General features: G+C 40.1%; 1 pseudogene; it reads left to right on the forward strand.

Annotated features, from left to right (window-relative positions):
• The first annotated feature begins 15108 nt into the window (after positions 1–15108).
• On the forward strand, positions 15109–17054 carry LOC148803577 (uncharacterized; annotated as a pseudogene).
• The last annotated feature ends 2786 nt before the right edge of the window (positions 17055–19840 follow it).

A 19840-nucleotide genomic window follows, 5' to 3' on the forward strand; every position in this document is an offset into this window, starting at 1 on the left:
AGATTTAAGAATGACCTTATCACTTATTAGAGAGTAAATATAGATTTTGTAAGAGACAATGAGGATTTTGATTGACTTTTTATATGTGGAGCTCTATGGTGAGCGGACCCCTCATCGCTTATATATATGTGTGTGTGTGTGTGTGTGTGTGTGTGTGTGTGCCACTGGCATTGCCATAGGCCACCAGATCCTTCCTTGGTAATGCTCTCAGAAATTTCTTTGTTGATGAATCGCGATTTGACTTGGGGTGAGCATGGGTCGGTTCAATTCGGTTCCATGGCAAAACCTAGAACCTATCTTATAAGGGATGATTCCAAAATTTGGGAATTGAAACATATCTTGTAAAGGTGGGTTCTGGCCTTGAAGGTTCCTGGGTTGATTCTAGGGTCTACTTGTAAAACTTGTTCTTTCTTTACTCCCCCCTTCAAAAAAATGACATGTTCTTTAAAAACTTGATTTTCAATCAATATAATATATAGTTTAAGACTTTTATCATCTTTATTGATCAAACTAAGTAATTTAATTTGTAGATTATCATAATAATTAATATATGGTTCAAAACTTATCATCATTATTTAAATTTTGTACATATTAGCTTTTACATTACTTATTATACACATTCAAATATATATTAAAATGAAAACAAATGATTAAATCACTTAACAAACTCAATGGCCAAGTGAGACCCTGGCCTTTATAACCATGAGTGCTTGAGTTCAAAAGTATTATGAGGTTTATTTCAAAGCAAGTTTGGTTCTAAGGTCAGTTCAGGTAGGTTAAACCCCTAGACCCTAGAACTAGCCTAGGTGGGGGTCAATTCCAAGAATTTGGATTTAGACCCTACTTTGCAATAGATTGGGTAGGGTTGGTTCAAAGCCGGTTTGAAGTCGGTTCCATTCACTTCTTGGTAGAACCTACCCATTTGTTAATCCTTAGATCTGACTTTTACATGTCAAAGAGCAACTCCTTTTGGCATTATGTCAGGATACAAGTCTTGAGAGTAGGGATGGTAATTTCTACCCTATCCAATGGGTTCCCACTTCCATCTGCTCCAATGAGAGGATTTTTCTCTTGAAAAATGGATTTTGTGGTGAGGACGGGTTTTAGAATTTCAGAACTTGCACGGGTATGAATAGGGTACAGTATTAAGCTAAACCTAACCCTCCCCGACTTGCATATTGTTGGAAGGCATTTAAACTTATGTATTAGGTGTTGAATGTAATAATATTTTGAATATTATATATAAAATACAATTGATAGTTTATATGTTTTAGCGTATTTTAATCAAATAATTAAAATTTCTGATATTTGTTCATGCTATATTATTTTTTCATGATATAGATAACAAGGCATAAAAGGAAATTAGATACTGGTTTTGGACCCAACCCACCAATCAGTTCAAATAAGAGAAAATAAGGATTAATAGAGGGTTTTACATTTTCATATATAAAATAGATTTGAATTCTAAAAATACAATACATTAAGAGTTTTGGGAAAGTAGGAATTGAGAAAAACAGTTAAGTCTAGGGTCAGAATTTTTAGACGTAAAATACAGTTGAGGTAGGTGTCAGCTCGAAATTGATGCCACGCATTGATGTATAAAATATGAGTATTTAATATTTTGAATATTTATAAATCTACAGTTGGAATTCAAAAATCTGCATTAAGCCTGCCCTTACTTTTCCGTATAGAAAAACAGGGTAGCATCAATGTAGACATAATGTGAAGGAATGTTGTAAACCAAACTGTGCTAGTCTATGTTTATATTCAGTGACAGCTGTCGGCAAGACTTTGCAAGCAGTAAATACGGGATCCGCATACAAGTGTAATCACCGTCACCGACTCACCGAAATGTTTCCTACTTCTAGTCTTAGTCTAGTAATATAAAGAATAAAAGTTTCTATTGTCGAAGACTGGGACAACATCTATTCTATATTTCTATTTCTATTTCTATTTCTATACTATAGATGTAAGTCCATGCATCACAAATTAACCACACTCTAAAATCTAAATCATTACTTTTGAACATTCAAACGATACCTGTTTTTCTCCAAAAATAAAAAAATAAAACTTTTGCTTTCCAAGCAGTTGAGCTGCCTGAGCTGAGCTGTGAGATCGCATTTTATAAATACTTTGGCAATTGTTAAAAATTGTTTTTAATTTTTTTTTAATGATAATTTGAGAGTATTGAAAGTACACATTTAACGTAGTTACAAACTTAAACTTACAAATGATGGTATCTATCTGATCCGGACTTGCATATGCAACCGTTGTCATCCTTTTTATTGGCAATTAAGGAAAATTGCTTCCTATGGGGTACTTTTATCGAATCTTTTAAAAATCTTTACCACTTGACTTAATCAGGATTAGGGGATGCATTGGATGAAGAATGAAGGGCCCCTTTGGTTTGCAGAAAGAAATAGCGGTCTGAAATCAGTCTGATTCTAATTCTAATTGTTTGGTTTGGTGAAAACAGAATCCCATTCCCATTATTTCCTCTCCATCACTTGAGAATGAAGTTACATTTCAACTGAACTCAATTCTCATTCCGATTTCCATTTCTATTTTGACCAAAAAGACTATCAAAATAAACCATTCTTATTACAATTATTAAGGATTTGGTCGGTTGGTCCTAGCTTTTGGTTTTCTCGATCGGCCTAGTGGGTTAATATAAAAAGGAAGATAAATACGACTTCCTTTGTTGTTGACAAATCAATGGCACCAAATTTCAAATTGGGTCGGGATTCGGGAACCCTCCGGTGGATGGGCGTGTCTGGCGAAACAGATCAGAATTATGAAACATCTCACGTGGTTGATGTAAACTATTTATGTTCAGGTGCAGCTGAACCATTCACTAATGTTAAGCTTATAAAATGAGCCAATCTTATCAATTTAGAGTTATTACATGTGAGGCTCTGGTTGGAGTGGCTGTAACGTCATCGTCAGAGTTTCTCTATTTTAGCTCTTAACCAGTTGATATTTTCTTTTCTGAGTAATGGGTTTTTATTTTGGGCCCCCTATCCCATTCCCGTTACATCACTAGATTAGGTTTGGTTTTGATTTTTCAAGTTTCTAATTTGTCGTTTTATGTGCATTATGGTTATGAAATCAACATAACGTGTTTGGACTCTCATTGCTTTACAACTAATTATAACTCCGGCGCAGGGAGTTGAACAACTTTTATTTCTAAATGATGGTGAAAGAACAGAAACTCATCATCTTCCAAGCCTTATCCCAATTATTTCTCCATTTCCTTTTTTGGTCAAAAAACTTTTTACACTAATTTTCCTTCTTTTAGTACACAATAAAACATGGACATGTATTTACTGATAATTAGAAAAAAAATATAAAAGTCTTCATTTAAAAATAGTGAAAAATACAAAGCAAATTTATCTAACAAAAAATCAATAAGTAATTAATGCAAATATTTTTAATAACCATACATTTGAAATGAATTTGTAAATTTAAATTCAAAATTAAAATTAGCTTTTATTGTGGTAGGCATGTGATGATGTGAAGCATTGAATCCAAGTTTCTGGCTTTTCGACATAGTGGCATGGAACCTACCATGAGATGATGGATTGGTCCACATCACATCTCAAACGAACTCCAATTCTTGTGTGGTGTATTTTAAATCCATCCATCCATGAGATGGACCACACTGCTTTAGCGGTGCAGCTTGGCTGGGCCCAACCCAAGTCCAGATTGACCCAACCTGCGATTTTACACGATTTTATTTTTTTTCTAAAACCTTCCACTATCATTCAAAAACATCTATATTAAACAAATTAGCAAGGTTTTACGTTTTAGTGCGGATGCCGGTTGCAGAGGAATATGTTGGGACTTTTATGAAGGGCTACAGAACGGGGTTAGCTTATCCCTCAATTCATGTGCAGGCGGGATTCGAATCCAAGTCTCCATTATGACTAATAGGCATATATTATGACTTTTTTATATGATTCAGGCTTAGATTTTTAGTCCTCTACTTGATTTCATGCCCAAAAGTTTTGGGTTTTTTAATTTTTCAAATTGGACTTGAGCCTAGCACTTAGGTTGAACTTGGCTTGAGCCAGACCTGACCTTACCCCAATCCAAGCCCAGCCCAAATGTCCAATTATATATATATATATATATATATATATATATATATATATATATATATATTAATTTTTAATAATCCATGCATATATGTATACACATGTATATCAAGTTTAGTGTAGACTAATTGACCAACCCAAGCCTAGCCTGAGCCCAAAACCAACCCAAACACATCAAATTTTAGTGCAGGTTGAACTTACATTAGTTAGTTCGGGCTTGGGTTGGGCTTAGACTTTAGGCCCAATTCTTAGAGTTGGGCTTGGATTGAACTAAAACCCAATCCATCCCACCCAACTTGCACCCTTACACTTCCGAACGCCCCCTTAGTTTAACAACTTCATTTTACATATTTAATACCACCCATGTTTGCATTGTTAAATAGTTTAATTCTATGATTTCTAATTATAGCCCATACACATTAGTTTAGGTTTCTTATATGTCAAATAGATTGATTTTATTTCCAAATTTAACTTGATTTATTGGGCCTTCTTAAAGCAAGGTAACTTCTTTCTGATCTGTCCCATTGTGTTTATTTGTTATACTTTGTATTTTCTCTGCGTGTTTTAAGAATCTAACAAATATTAAATTGTCAAATCAAGCATAGTGTACTAAGAAATTCCTTCTTTTTCTCATCATTTCCCACTATAAAATCAGCTGGGAGTGCTGCTTCTTGAAAGAGTACAATTAAATTTAGGGAGAATGACAGTTTAGCCCAGTATCAGAATTTTTAGGCCCAACGTACAGTTGGGGTACTAGCTAGTTCGGAATTGATTCCAATTCATGGGTGGACATTGATGTATAAGGTGGGGGTATTTCACATTTTAAATTTTTGTAGGTCTGCAATGAAATTTAGAATTCTGCATTGAGCTACAGGGTACTTCTCCATTAATTTTATTTTATTTTTAAGTTAAATGACATGTTGATGTCTTCTTGCAGGATACACCGATTAGTCATAAAGGGGTCCTTGGAACTTGAAAGCGAGGTTGATGGAAAACTCTTAAACCATCCTTAAACCTAAGAGGAGGAGATTCAATGTTGTTCCATATGCAGTTAGTTATTTTAAATTAAATCATAAAAAATATAAGAAGTTAAAATAAAAAGAAAAAAAAAACTCTTCAATCTTAATTGTATCTAATAAAATCCATCCTCTACTCAAATAAAATGTCTCTTAGGTCTTAATTATTTCTAATAAAATCTATTATTAATTACTCTTACCAACAAGATCTCTCTCCTTCACTCACTCACTCTCTCTCTCTATCAATGTTTGTAACATTTTTTCTTGGCCCATTAAATCCCAAAGTATATCTGTATATTAAAATAAGGTTGTCTAATCATAATTTTTTTTTTCTATTTTTCTGTTTTGAAATTTCTTTTAAACAAGTATATAAAATCTGACATTTACATGTAGCTATTTTGGTTGCTCACAAATTGAAGAGAAATGGAAATCCTTTTGTAAGAAGTATCATACGGGTTAAGAAACTATGAGAGCACAGGAAATCTTGCATAATGACCATAATGAGTAAGATATTTACAATCCCACCCTTCACTCTAATATATTCTATTAGCATAAATTCAAAGAAAAATGCTTGTTAATGTTTGTTAGGATAGACATAACAGATGAGCCACAGTAAATTGAACGATTAATTTATGGTACAGCATTCAAGATGGTATAAATTTTTTTTTCTTATAATAATTATTAATTATGATAATAACTAGTAACCATTAAAATTAATAATTCTATTTTTATTTTGTTTACTGAATTTACATCAACAGTATTGTTTTGCCCATTGATTTTATTTCCCGTTATGATGTCATTACTCCATGCGAAGCGTCATAAAAATGATTTAACTTTGAACACAAAAATGATTTCTGTACACCGCATCTGGGCAATTTAATTTGATACACACCACAACCTAATTTCATATTTCTTTTTTCCTATGATTTCTTAGGGCATTCTACTTTTGGGAAAAAATAGAAAAACAAAGACAGGTTTATATAACATCTATCAATACCTCACTTAGGGCGCTTCACACGTGTCTCACACACACATCCTACCATGTATTGGGAACATCTTTCGTATTTATAAGTTATTTATCATGGGAGATGTTATCAATGCACGGTGGATATGCATGTAAGGTACCCAAATGTGAGGAGCAGATCCCGTTCCAGTGCAATTGGGTTGAAGTTGACACACCAACCTGTTAATGACTTGTTTATGAAAAAATTATCATAACCCAACACACACAAAAAAAAAAAAACAGATTAGCAAACGCCAAGTTGATAGAACGGGAAAAATCAAAGAGGGGCTACACAACACGGGAGAATTTGATATTTATAATATGCAAATAATCCGAGTAACTATAGGCCCTTTTTCACGATTGGGCATAGAATGAAGTTTGTGAAATTGGGTTAATTTCAAATTGATTCAGCTGGTTAACTATAACCCAAATCTATTTAATTTGATTAAACATTCATAAATACAAATTTAGGTTTTAAATTAATACTGCACTAATTCAATATTAATTTTAAAATTAACATTTCTTGATTTAAAATATATTTAAATTCCATTTAAGTATAATAAAGATTAATAAAAATTTATTGACTACTATGCGAAAAGACATGCATGATACCAGAAAGACTTATAACCAATAATATGGCATAATAAAAGTCATAAACAATCAGGTAGATTTTCATCGAAATTTATGGGATTTTGATTGGTCAAAGCCTTTTTAACATTATAGATTTATCCTAAGAAAAATTAATCAATTTAACAATGTTTTAAAATTCTAAATTTTTTATTAAATTAAGAGTAATTTTTATTAATTTAAATTTTATTTGAAAATAATAAAACTATTAAAAAGTTATATAAAAATAACTAATAAAAATGAAACTTCATAAAATCTAAAACCCATTCAAAAATAACATACTCATAAACATTTATAAAAACTAATAAAATTTTATAATTTTAAAATTACTTTTACTAATTTACAAACAATCTACTTTCATTTAAAATTAGTAAAATAATAAAACTACCAAAAATAATAAAAAATATTTAAAATATTTAATTAAATTAAATTAAATTTTAAAAATTTAAGGGAAAGAAGATAAAAACATTGAGAAGCCTATTCAAATTACTTATTGTGTCGACTTTACTATATTGGGAATGCCATAAGTCTCCTACTTAGAGATCGATGTTAACTAGTCAGGTTTAGTATAGGTATGCCTCAATACAAACTTGAACCCAAACGCTACTAAATTTAAGAGGGAAAATCAAACCCAATCACAACCCATATATTTAACACATAAATTATGTAACAAAGCCAATATATATAAATACCTCAATGCTGCTAATGATGCGCAATCTAGATGCTTTCAATTGGTAGATGACACGGATGCCGAGTTGAAGATTTTCTTGTCGGAAACCGAGCTAAGTATGGCTGAGCTAGAAGTAGTTCGGATGCCGAGCTAAGTAGCGACGAGTTAAGCTGTCCTACAAGAGAGCAATATTAGAGTGCCCGGGTTGTTTTACCCGGGGAGGGCACTCTGATGCTTAAATCATCGATTTGAGAGTTTTAGAGAATAATGGAATGCTAGAAGCTTAGAGAATGCAAGAGTTGAATCGTGCGTTCCTTCTCTCAAGAGAATGATGCCTTTATATAGGTACAATGGATTAAAGACCTTTAAAAATGGATCTAGGATTCCCGGGGAGGCGGGGAGTCGCTTTCGCTAAGTTGGGAGAGAATATCTCCATCAGTTATGTAATTTGCGTAAAGAGATAAGGTCCATTCGGTTGACTCTAATGCGAGTAGGCCAGCTTAACGGTTGAACGTTATTACTCCAGAGAACTCGGTATTGATAACGGGTCTGATGGAGGATGATTTGACCCGACCTACTGAGATGATGATATGTGGACCTGACTCAGCATGAGCAACAGCTTAGCAGCCTGGCCTGACCGCGACCAAGTAACCAGTTTGTGGAACAACTCCCTACGTCATAGCTCTCTATAGGACGCGAGCTCCAGATCCCTCGAGCTACTGAGAATGGAATACTCCAAGATTATTTCAACTCACGAGCTAGGGAAACCAACTCGCTCAGCACCTGGGCGGAAGAACTGCCCCAAAGACCAACATTGATGAGGGTCACCTCGAAGTACTCCTAAGGGCTTGCTACAAGGTAGCTCGCGGCAAGGATAGCCCGCTACAAAGTAACTTGCGACTGTGATGCGACACTCTCAGGAAGCTTCCATCTAACAAGGCCATACTTGTCAGACTGTGCCATGTCTCTCGACTGACGGCACAGTCCCTACCCGATTGACAGATATGTGGACCTGACTCAGCATGAGCAACAGCTTAGTAGCCTGGCCTGACCGCGACCAAGTAACCAGTTTGTGGAACAACTCCCTACGTCATAGCTCTCTATAGGACGCGAGCTCCAGATCCCTCGAGCTACTGAGAATGGAATACTCCAAGATTATTTCAACTCACGAGCTAGGGAAACCAACTCGCTCAACACCTGGGCGGAAGAACTGCCCCAAAGACCAACCTTGATGAGGGTCACCTCGAAGTACCCCTAAGGGCTTGCTACAAGGTAGCTCGCGGCAAGGATGGCCCGCTACAAAGTAACTTGCGAATGTGATGCGACACTCTCAGGAAGCTTCCATCTGACAAGGCCATACTTGTCAGACTGTGCCATGTCTCTCGACTGACGGCACAGTCCCTGCCCGATTGACAGTCTGCTCCACTTCTCTCGACAGATGGTGGCGTGCTTGTCCCTTCGGAGACATGTCACTCAGCTGCGTAGGCAGTACGTTGTAACGATCACCTGTGCAGCGCTGGCAGGTAACGGCTGTGACAGGAGCCCAGTGGCGATTACGCCGGATATGACAAGAGCGCCCCTATAAAAGCCCTTAAAGCGGAGAGACACACTCTCTCTCGGAATTAGATCTGAACTTGCACTCTTACTTGCTCACGAGCTAATCTCGAGACGTAGTGATCCAGCGTGATCTACACTCTTAGCCTTTTGTATTCTCTCTTCTTCCTCCCCAGCGTTCTAACTTAAGCTTCAGAGTATTCCAATCGGGCAAATCCCTAGGAATCCTTCTTCTTCATTTTCTCAGGTGTTGTTCGTTGCCAACAAGGAGCCAGTCAGCAGTCAACAGTCGGCTATATCGAAGATCCTACACGCTCCACTACCTGCGCTGCTTGCGACCTACCGAAGCCGAGCTCGTACTCCGCAACACTCATGAAGGTCTGTGTGGCGGACACTTGGGGGGCAGGGCCCCCGCCCAAAAAGCACTACGACAGAGATATTATTGGCCAACGATGAAAGCAGACGCCATTAAGCTCGTAAGAAAATGTGACAAGTGCCAGAAGCACGCCAACATCCACCATCAGCCCGCTGTCGACCTCAAGTACCTCACCAGCCCGTGGCCTTTCGCACAATGGGGTATCGACATACTTGGGCCATTTCCACCAGCGACAGGCCAGAGGAAGTTCTTAGTGGTAGCAGTGGATTATTTCACCAAGTGGGTAGAAGTCGAACCTCTTGTAACAATCACAACCCGAAACGTCCAAAACTTCTTTTGGAAGAACATAGTGTGCCGCTTTGGGTTACCTCGGGTGTTAATTTCTGACAACGGCAAGCAGTTCGAGGACATCAAATTTCAGAACTGGTGCCAAGACATGGAGATCTGACAGAACTTCACCTCGATCGCACGTCCTCAAGCAAACGGTCAAGCAGAGGTCACAAACAGAGCTATTCTTCATGGACTCAAAGCGCGCCTAGACCGAGCTAAAGGACTGTGGGCATACGAGTTACCCAACGTTCTATGGGCTTACCAAACCATAGAGAAGACCGCCACAAGAGAAACTCCCTTCAACATCACCTATGGCACCGAAGAAGTCATCCCAGCTGAGATTGAGGTTCCCTCGCTACGACTGGAAGCGTACGACAACAAGGCAAATGAAGACGAGCTTCGTACCAACCTCGACCTACTCGATGAAGTAAGGGACCTTGCATATATCAGGACCGCAGCTTATCAACAAAGAGTAGCTCGGGACTATAACGCCAGGGTTAAGAAGCGGAACCTCTGCCTTGGCAACTTGGTCCTTCGAAAAATTATGGTACCTAAGCCCAGCGTTGGTAAGCTCGGACCGAATTGAGAATGACCTTACCGAGTGAAACGAGTTCTCAGGGAAGGAACGTATGAGCTCGAAACCCTTGAAGGGATACAAGTACCTCGGGCATGGAATATTGTCAACTTAAGGCAATATTACCTATAACTATTGAGTAGACCATGAATCACTCCTAGAGCCCAAGGGCCAAAATGCCGAGCTAACACGACCTCGGCGCAATAAGACCTAGTCGCCTCTATGGCATGGGCAAACTACTGAGTAGACCGTGAGTCACTCCCGGAGCCTAAGGGCCAAAATGCCGAGCTAACACGACCTCGGCGCAATAAGACCTAGTCGCCTCTATGGCATGGGCAAACTACTGAGTAGACTGTGAGTCACTCCCGGAGCCTAAGGGCCAAAATGCCGAGCTAACACGACCTCGGCGCAATAAGACCTAGTCGCCTTTATGGCATGGGCGAACTACTGAGTAGACTATGAGTCACTCTCGGAGCCTAAGGGCCAAAATGCCGAGCTAACACGACCTCGGCGCAAGAAGACCTAGTCGCCTCCATGGCATGAGAAAACTTCAAGGGCAGACTATGTCACCCCCTCGGCCTAAGGGCTAAAACACCGAGCTAACAAAGACCACGACATCAGGAAAGACATAGTCGCTTCAGTGGCGAAGGCAAAGTATGAAATATCAGAGGCGTAGGTGGCTCGGGTTTAAACCCCACGAAGCATGGCTCGTCTCGACACATTAGTTGAACCAAAGTATAAGCAACAAACGTATAGTTCGGGCATACATGGTAACCACTCTGCTATATACTATAGGAATGCCCTAAACGTAACTGCCAAAAGGTCCTATTTTGGGTATGTAGCCCTAACAGCTTGAAGTGATGAGATTGCTCTAGCAAGGATAAAAAGAGCACACCATACTTAGAGGAAGAAAAGAGATTTCATTACTGTTTCAAAAAAAATAAAACAACAACCGAGCAACACAGCTTGAGAAAGTTCAGTAGCAGGTAAAAAGGGCACAACCACCCAACAAGATCTTTTCAAGACCGGGTTTATGGCACCCGAGAGCCACTAGAAATCAAAAGCAGAAAACCAACACCGCCAGCCTCAGGGGTCCACCTCGTCCTCGTCCTCCGGAATGATACGAGCTCGAGCCATACTCCACTTGGAGGTCGTGATATTCTTGGGAGTCCTTGAAGTCCCAGACTGCCTTCTTTCGCTCGGCCTCCACCATGTTGTCGAAGTTCTGAGTTCGATCCAAAAGAGTGGACTCCAAGTCTCGGACCTGTTGGCGAAGGAGCTCCCTCTCCACTGCCACCCTCGACGGTTCCTCCCTGTAGCGCGCGCCCTCTTCAAAAAGCCTGGCAATCTACGCCTCCTGGTCTCGGAAGAGCAGCTCCTGGGACTCGCTCCCCTTGCGAGTGTGAAGGAGCTCACCCCGAGTCCGGTCGAGCTCGCCCTGGAGCTTTTGAACATTGACCTTCTGGTTACGAGCATCGTAGGAGTGGATGTGCGTCTGGAGGGCCATGGCATGTATGGGCAGTGTTCACCTGCCAACAAGAGACCGGAATCAAAGGACAACAAAAGGAAGCGAAAGACGAAGGAGAAGTGAAGGACCACTTACCACCATACAGTGAGAGGTGGCGAGCGCGACAAGATCCTCAGGTTCCATCACCCCCCACTTAGCGATCTCTTCGTTGCAGATCGCTCTCCGGCTCCTCCGACGAGCCACGTCGAAGTCATTCACGCCCTCCTAATTCCCCACTAGGAACCGCAGGTAGGGAAACGGTTGAGAATGACCTGGAGGGACCACCCCTTGCTGCAGAAGCTCACCCTCCTCGAGGTTGGCCCTGCCAACACCTCCTTCGGATGGGGGCGGCGGAACTTCGGGCGGCGGAGAGGTAAAGTCTGGCTCAGCAGACCCGAACTCGGTACCCCCAGAGGGGGGAGTCCAGTCAGGGCGCGACCTCTTCACTTTGCGCTTCTGGTTGCTCGAGAGGAGGTGGCGCAAATAAACTCCAGACATGATGGCTGCCAAAAAAAGAAACCACAAGATATCAGTTCGGTAAAGAATAGAGTACATGTATACATGCAATATTACTACAAGACACTACGCGACCTAAAAAGACAACCTACCAGGACTTAGGCCGGCCTGCACGAGCTTCTCCTCGGTCAAGTAGTCCGAACAGAGGAAGCCTACCGATGCCCAGGACAACATCATTTTCTGAGTTTCGGGGTCCAACTCGGCCCCAGGGTCCTGGATGGCGCCCCTCCAAGAAGTGGGGAAGGGCCACCCTTCGGGGTTACGGACCACGAAATAATCCCGCTTCCAGGCGGGAATCTTATTCGGTAGCTCATGCAAGAGCTTATAACCGTGGCGGGGAGAGAGGTAGTAAAAGTGCCTCTCCGGTGGAACCCCAGGAGTGACATTTTTTATACAAAAAATAGAGGCAAAGATGTCAAGGTTCAAAAAAAGACAGTACTCATAACACAAAAATATAGTCCCAACCATGTTCCGAATAGCGTTGGGATGGAGCTGATCGATGGTGACGTTAAAATGGTTTAGCACCTCCACTATTAAGGGGTGCAAAGGGAGACGCAAGCCAGCCTCGAGCTATTCCTAGAAGATAATTATGTCATTGGGACCATGCTCCCAAGGGAAGTTGCCAGTGGGGAGGCTGTAAACCAGGTCCCCAGGGAGGTGAAAATAGCGGATTAGAGACTTGAGTCTCTCCGCTGCCATGGAGTAAGGGCCGAAAGTGTCAGGCTCCCTTCCCCGGGAAGTAGATGCTACATCACCGGAGGTCTCCCGAGCCTCCGGGACCTGCTCCCAAACTCCCCCCGAGCTCGTGGGAGCATAGCCATCCTGGTTATTGCCCCGGTGGTAGGTGTGGTTTGGGTACCTAGACATGGTTGGCAGTGATTGGGACTCACCGGAGAAGACGAAACGGAGCATTCCGAGAATCGAACTCGGGACCTCTCGCATGATTGGGGTAGTGACAGCTACATGACATCCGGAGTTAAGAGCCGCTTCAGCACATTTTCGGTATTCGAAAAGTCAGAAAATCTCCTAATTCCCTCGTAGGCATTTAATATGAGCAGTCAATCAAGTTTGAATTTTGGTCAAATCAATCCGTCACACTCCATGAACTCCTCGCGCTAAGGAAGCACTCTTAGCTTGAGGAGTGGGGGGCAATTGATGAAGGATGATTTGACCTGACCTGTTGAGATGATGACACGTGGACCTGACTCAGCACGAGCAACAACTCAGCAGCTTGGCCTAACCGCGACCAAGTAACCAGTTTGTGGAACAGCTCGCTACGTCACAACTCTCTATAGGGGGAGCTTGCTACAACGCGAGCTCCAGATCCCCCGAGCTACTGAGAAGGGAATACTCCAAGATTATTTCAGTTCGCGAGCTAGGAAAACCAGCTCACTCAGCACCTGGGTGGAAGAACTGCCCCAAAGACCAACCTTGATGAGGGTCACCTCGAAGTACCCCTAAGGGCTTGCTACAAGGTAGCTCGCAGCAAGGATGGCCCGCTGCAAAGTAACTTGCAACTGTGATGCGACGCTCTCAAGAAGCTTCCATCTGACAAGGCCGTACTCGTCAGACTGTGCCACGTCTCTCGACTGACGAAGCAGTCTCTGCCCGATTGACAGTCTGCCCCACGTCTCTCGACAGATGGTAGCGTTTCTGTCCCTTCGAAGACGTGTCACTTAACTACGCAGGAAGTACGTTGTAACGATCACTTTTGCAGCCCTGGCAGGTAACGGCTACGACAGGAGCCCAGTGGCGGTTACGCCAAATTTGACAATAGCGCCTCTATAAAAGCCCTTAAAGCGGAGAGACACGCTCTCTCTCGGAATTAGATCTGAACTTGCACTCTTAGTTGCTCACGAGCTAATCTCGAGACGTAGTGATCCAACGCGATCCACACTCTTAGCCTTTTGTATTCTCTCTTCTTCCTCCCCAGCGTTTTAACTTAAGCTTCGGAGTTTTCCCGCTGAGGAAATCCCTGAGAATCCTTCTTCTTCATTTTCTCAGGTGTCGTTCGTTGCCAACAAGGAGCCAGTCAGCAGTCAGCTAGGAGTGCCCAGATCGTGCCGCATCAGAGTCCATGTAATAGGTTGAAGAACATGCCTTGTAGGTTGCCATTTGTACCCTACTTAGCTTGGCGGGTCCTCAAAAGAGGTCATTCCTTATACGAAAGCCCTTTAGGTCGGACAGGCTGAGGTACTTTAGGTTGGCCTTAGGTGAAGTGCTACTAACCGCCCTACCAGGGTGATTTGCTTATTTAGTGCCAAGGTATCACCTGGATGCCACGTATCGTAATGTTATTCAGAGGACCAAATTACCCTTCATCATCTACAATGTCAAAGGATCAAGTTGAATACGTGTTCACCCCAACCTGACTATGGCTGCCCTGATGGATTAATGTGGGCTTGCCACTTAACTCAATCTACTAACATCTCTAATCCTACTTCAATTTTACTTAACAATGCATGTACATCTCATGGGGCCTGACTAGTAGAAATATAAAAAATATTGTAGAAAAATGTTGGAAACAGTATCACATCTAAAATGGCCATATAGGGGTTCTCATAAAAAATAGAAAAACTGAACCAAACCAAAGATATAGTTAAATAAATAAGTCAGTTTGATTTTGGTTTAGTGTTTTTGAAAAACAGAAGGTATCCGTTTGATTTTGGTTATCTAATGTGAAAAACCAATTCTTAACTGAAGCGACTGATATATACAAATACGTATATTGTTTTATTATTTTTATATTATAATTATAAATATTTAAATTTCAAAACATTTATCCAAGTCATTTCTGGCCCAAGTTTAGGAAGTAATATTTTTATGTTTTAAATGGTAATGAGTATTGACTGTCCTTGGAATGTTATTACTCATGCCTGCTTAAGGCTGTGTTTAGTTTGAAATTAAGGCTGTATTTGTTTAAGGTCTAAATGTGAAGCGGGGTAAATTCTACACTCCCGTTCAATTTTACTAAACGTTTGGATGAAATGTTACATCGAAAATCGGTGAAAAGTTGCCACCGATAAAATCCATGTAAAACTCCATCTTCCATTGTTCATCATCGCCTTGAACTCGTCAAAGCTAACGTTTCCATCACCGTCGGGCATCGATGGAGCTGATCATCCGCCTGCAATCATCAACTGTATACGGCTCTCCCAACCCATTCAACACCATTTGCAACTCCACCGCCGAGATCAACCCGTTCTTATCCTTGTCATACAAGTCGAAGGCGTCCTTCAACTCGCTCAGCTCATTACTTCTCTTCTTTTCCCCAATTGTTCTAATCTCTGTCGTCTTCGGTTCTTAGCCGGACCCGTCTCACCCTCTGCTCTCGTTTCTCTATCTTCCTCCTGTAAACACCTCGTCTCTCTTAGTATCTCCTCTTTTCGCCCTTTCTCATTCCGTTGGCTCACCTCCTTTCCTTCTCTCAAGGAGCTCTTCGTCGTTGAATCCCATACCAGCAATTCCATTCACTTTCCTACTCTGGAATTCGATTCCGACGACAATGACGATGGAACCCATACCTCTCTGCCAGCGTCTGAATTGCCTTTGGAAAGTCTCTGCTTGACAGGAATCGGTGCAGGCGATCGCCGGATAGGTTGGCCATGGAGGAGATGCACAAAGCTCCGGAGGCTGCAATTACGGAGCTGTGAAGGTACGGGCGACGGCGCCTCTTTTTCTTTCTTCGTTAGGTGCTTGCAAGGTCTCCAAGAGTTGGAACTCAGGACATGTAGGACGATTGCGGATGGGGTCTTGTTACGATTAGCTGAACACGACAACTCTCTCAATTCTTTCCTTATATACGATGGAGGTGGCAGGGACGATCTCCACCAGTTTATAAGGCGATGCAGCTCCACCCTGCAGAAGCTTGACCTGCGTTTGCCTCTCGACCTCGATAACGACCACCTCTCTGCTGTTGCGAAGAACTTTCGTGGTGTCAGCCTTCGGCTCCAAAGTTGCTGCCTTGTCACAGGTGAAGGACTCAAGACTCTTGGAACGGCCATGATCGCCGGACTTGAGGAATTGGCGCTTATTAATTGACGTGGTCGAAAGAGAACCTGGATTGTTAACCACCTTGGGCTACAGCCTAAAAGTGCTCAGGAAGTTGGATTCTTTCAGGTCGATGAATCCATTTCCATCGGTGTCCATCTCCTCCATCATGCGTTTAACTTCATCCGCTGGCACCTCGGTGCCGAGGGCTCGTAGGACGTCGCCAAGCTCCTTGGAGGATATCTTACTGTCATCATTCACGTCGAATCGTCTGAACACTCTCTCAATCTCTTCCCTCTTCTCAGCATCCAGTGCAATTGAAGAACCAAATTTCTTGGATATGGGCTCCGAAAGCTTCTGTACTTGTTTTCTCTGATCTTCGTCCTTACAACTACCGACCAACCGCTTTCGTTGTTCGGATTATCGAGAAAAGATAGAAAAGAGAAGGGTAGGCAGTGACAAGATACAAGGGTAGGCAGTGAAATGCTTAAATTACTTGATCCTCCAAACTACCCCACATTTTTTTCTATTTTCTTATTCACTTGTTCTTGGCCATCAATAACAAACAATATCCCCATTGTCATCGGTGTTGATTTACCAGTGTCGTCAGTTCCACTCGCATAGAGTTAACATGTGAGTTTTATTTTTTTTGCTTTCCCTTTTCCTCTTTTCTAGGAATCCGCCATGTTGGGTGTTGCCTTTCTTTTTCTCTTTTCATTCTTCGTGAATCAATAACCATGAGCATTTTTTAAACTGGCAACTGGATATAAAAAACTGAAAAATCAAACCGATTAAAAATAGTTAACCGATTGATTTTGGTTTGATTATTGTTTTAAATTTTACAAAAAACAAAGGACAGGTTCGGTTCAATTAGCCCCTACCACGTACAAAGCATATGTACATTTACTATTAGGCTGTGCTTGGTTTGAAGGAAAAAGTAGGGAAAGGAAGGGAAATGTAGGAAAAAGGGAGTATCAATACCGGAACTCGACCACTACAGGTCTAATATGTTATAACTAGAGGTGTAAAGTGGGCCATGCCATGCCGCCCTCTATGGTGAAAAATTTGGGGGGTGGCCCGGCACGGCCCACAGTCCAGGCCCATGTAGGCTCGTGCTGTGCCGCGAATCGGGCTGGCCTGTGGGCCGAGACTTGGGCCAAGTCGGACTGTGCATCGAGCCAAAGTTATTTATTAAAAAAATTGATAAAAAACATAAAATTTTAATTTTATATGAATTTTGTGTATAAAATTGCTTATATATGCAATAATTAAATAAACTAGTATAATAAAATTAAAAAAAAAATATTTATTTTATTAATATATTATATGCTATATATTATTATATAATTATAATTTATATAATATTATATAAATATATTTAATATATATATATAAATAATATATATGGGTCATGCCGGCCCATGGGCCACAAACGGCATGGCCCGTTCAATTGTATCGTGCCATGCCAGCCCATGGACCTAAAACCCTAGGCCCAACACGGCCCGCAAACTGTTATGCCAAACCGTACCAAACTGATCCAAATTCGTATGAGGCCACGAGGGATAGAGCCCGATTTACACCTCTAGTTATACCATTAGGATTGTCAATGTACCGAGTTTTAGGTGGCGTTCAGGTCATTCAGCTAAACCTCTGAATCGATCCTCTTCATTTTTAAAATGCTTGATCAAATGCTCAATAGAGTTCCTACCTAATAAGAAGGTCCAACATTCAATAGATGGATTTCAATTGATTGTCATTTGCTGTGGTTTTGAACGTGAAGGCACAACAGCTTGACAGGCAACTAATATTGCAGACTTACCGCTATCTTCGATGTGTATCAAAAGCCACCGGTGCCTCTAGTATAATTGTTAAGGCTTCGCCTAAGCAGGTGCCCAGCTTGGAGGCTTGTCTTGCGTAATCGTCAAATAGTTTTGTATATTGTGTTATAAAATATTTTTATGTTCTTAATTTTTTGAAATTATAATTATTAAATAGATATTATTAAAGTAAAATATTTATTTTGTGTGTTTATATATTAACTTATTTTTATTATTTTTTTATTTGTTAGTATTTAATCAATATAAATATTGATAAATACTTTATTTAACATTGAAATACTTCAAAACCTGAACGAATAAGGAAGAACTTAAAATTGTGTCTAATCAATATATTATCTTCTTCCACATCTCCTTCTTCTTCTTCTTCTTCTTCTTTTGTTACAACAAAATAGGGGTTCAGCCCCCATATTTTTAAAATTTTCTTTTCTTTTTCCTTTTTTTTATGAATATGTTGATTTTCTATACTTTAACATGAAGCTTATACTTTTTTTGTGAAAATTATAGATAATTATTAAGGAAATATGATCATGGAACCTAGGGACCTACCCTAGGATATATGTTTTTCAGTTAAAACAAAAAAAAAAAACAAAATCCATCTCCTAGGTACCACCTAGGCAACTAGGTGATAAGGCGCCCCCCTATTGCCTAGCCTCGCCTTGGCGTCTTGAAAACTATGTTGGTACTATTGTCATCTTATATAAGGGCTTTCGGCCATTGGTTTGTCCATGGCCATTTTCGGTGTCAGTATAATTAATAAAATATTATAATATTTGTTCACTTATTATTTATTTTATACTATTTATATTAATAATATTATTTTTTATAACATTAAACTTTTTTATTATTTTTTCATATTTGTTATAATAGCATAATATTTTAATAATTCTTATTTGTTATTATGTAAATAACACTTTTAGGGATAAATTTGAAAAATGCAAACTTTTCAGACGTCACAACATTCAAATTACTAAACAACTCCACCATGTTTATATGTCAGCAAAAGAAGAAAAACAAAATTTCCAGCGTATACTTTTAGGTTTGGATGATGATGTAACAATTTCCTGCATGCATTAAAAAAATTGGGATCTATGCTTACAAGGAGCAAAGAAGAGAATTCCCCATTTTGAAAAAGCCTCACGATCTGTTACATTGTTACTTGCAACTAATAACTACTCTGAGGTGCAGTCTAAATGCAATGGATTAGGACATAATTAACAACCCCAAAGGATTAAATGGAGTCAATCAAATTACCCCGCTAATATTTATGATTAATTTTGATGCTTCTATCATACCCAGCGGGAATGCAGCAACTCGAATAGGGGTGAGCATTATTCCGTTAAAACTGAAAAACCAAATTTAAAACTTTGGTTTCAATTTTTTCAGTTCGGTTATTTTGGTTTTCAAGTTATGAAATTTGGTTAACTAAAAAATCAAATTAGTTAAACTTTATATTTATAATATATATTAATGGATTAAAGAAATTCAGTTTTAACTGAAATAACTGAAAACTGAACTGAAGACTTTGGTTTTTCATTATTTCAGTTTCAGTTTGATCTTCCATTTCAAAGTTTGGTTTTAAAAATTTGAGTTATTCAGTTCGATTTTTAATCAAATAAACCGATTGCTCACCCCTAAACTTGCATCAATTGCGAATAGCTATCCAAGGTGCCATCTCAAGAGTACAAGTATGTTTCTAGGGAGAATGAAAAATCATAGTAGAAGGATGTAGAGCTAGAGATGTT

The sequence above is a fragment of the Nelumbo nucifera genome, chromosome 1, assembly GCF_055504915.1.
Source record: "Nelumbo nucifera cultivar China Antique chromosome 1, China Antique-T2T, whole genome shotgun sequence".
NCBI classification, from domain to species: domain Eukaryota; kingdom Viridiplantae; phylum Streptophyta; class Magnoliopsida; order Proteales; family Nelumbonaceae; genus Nelumbo; species Nelumbo nucifera.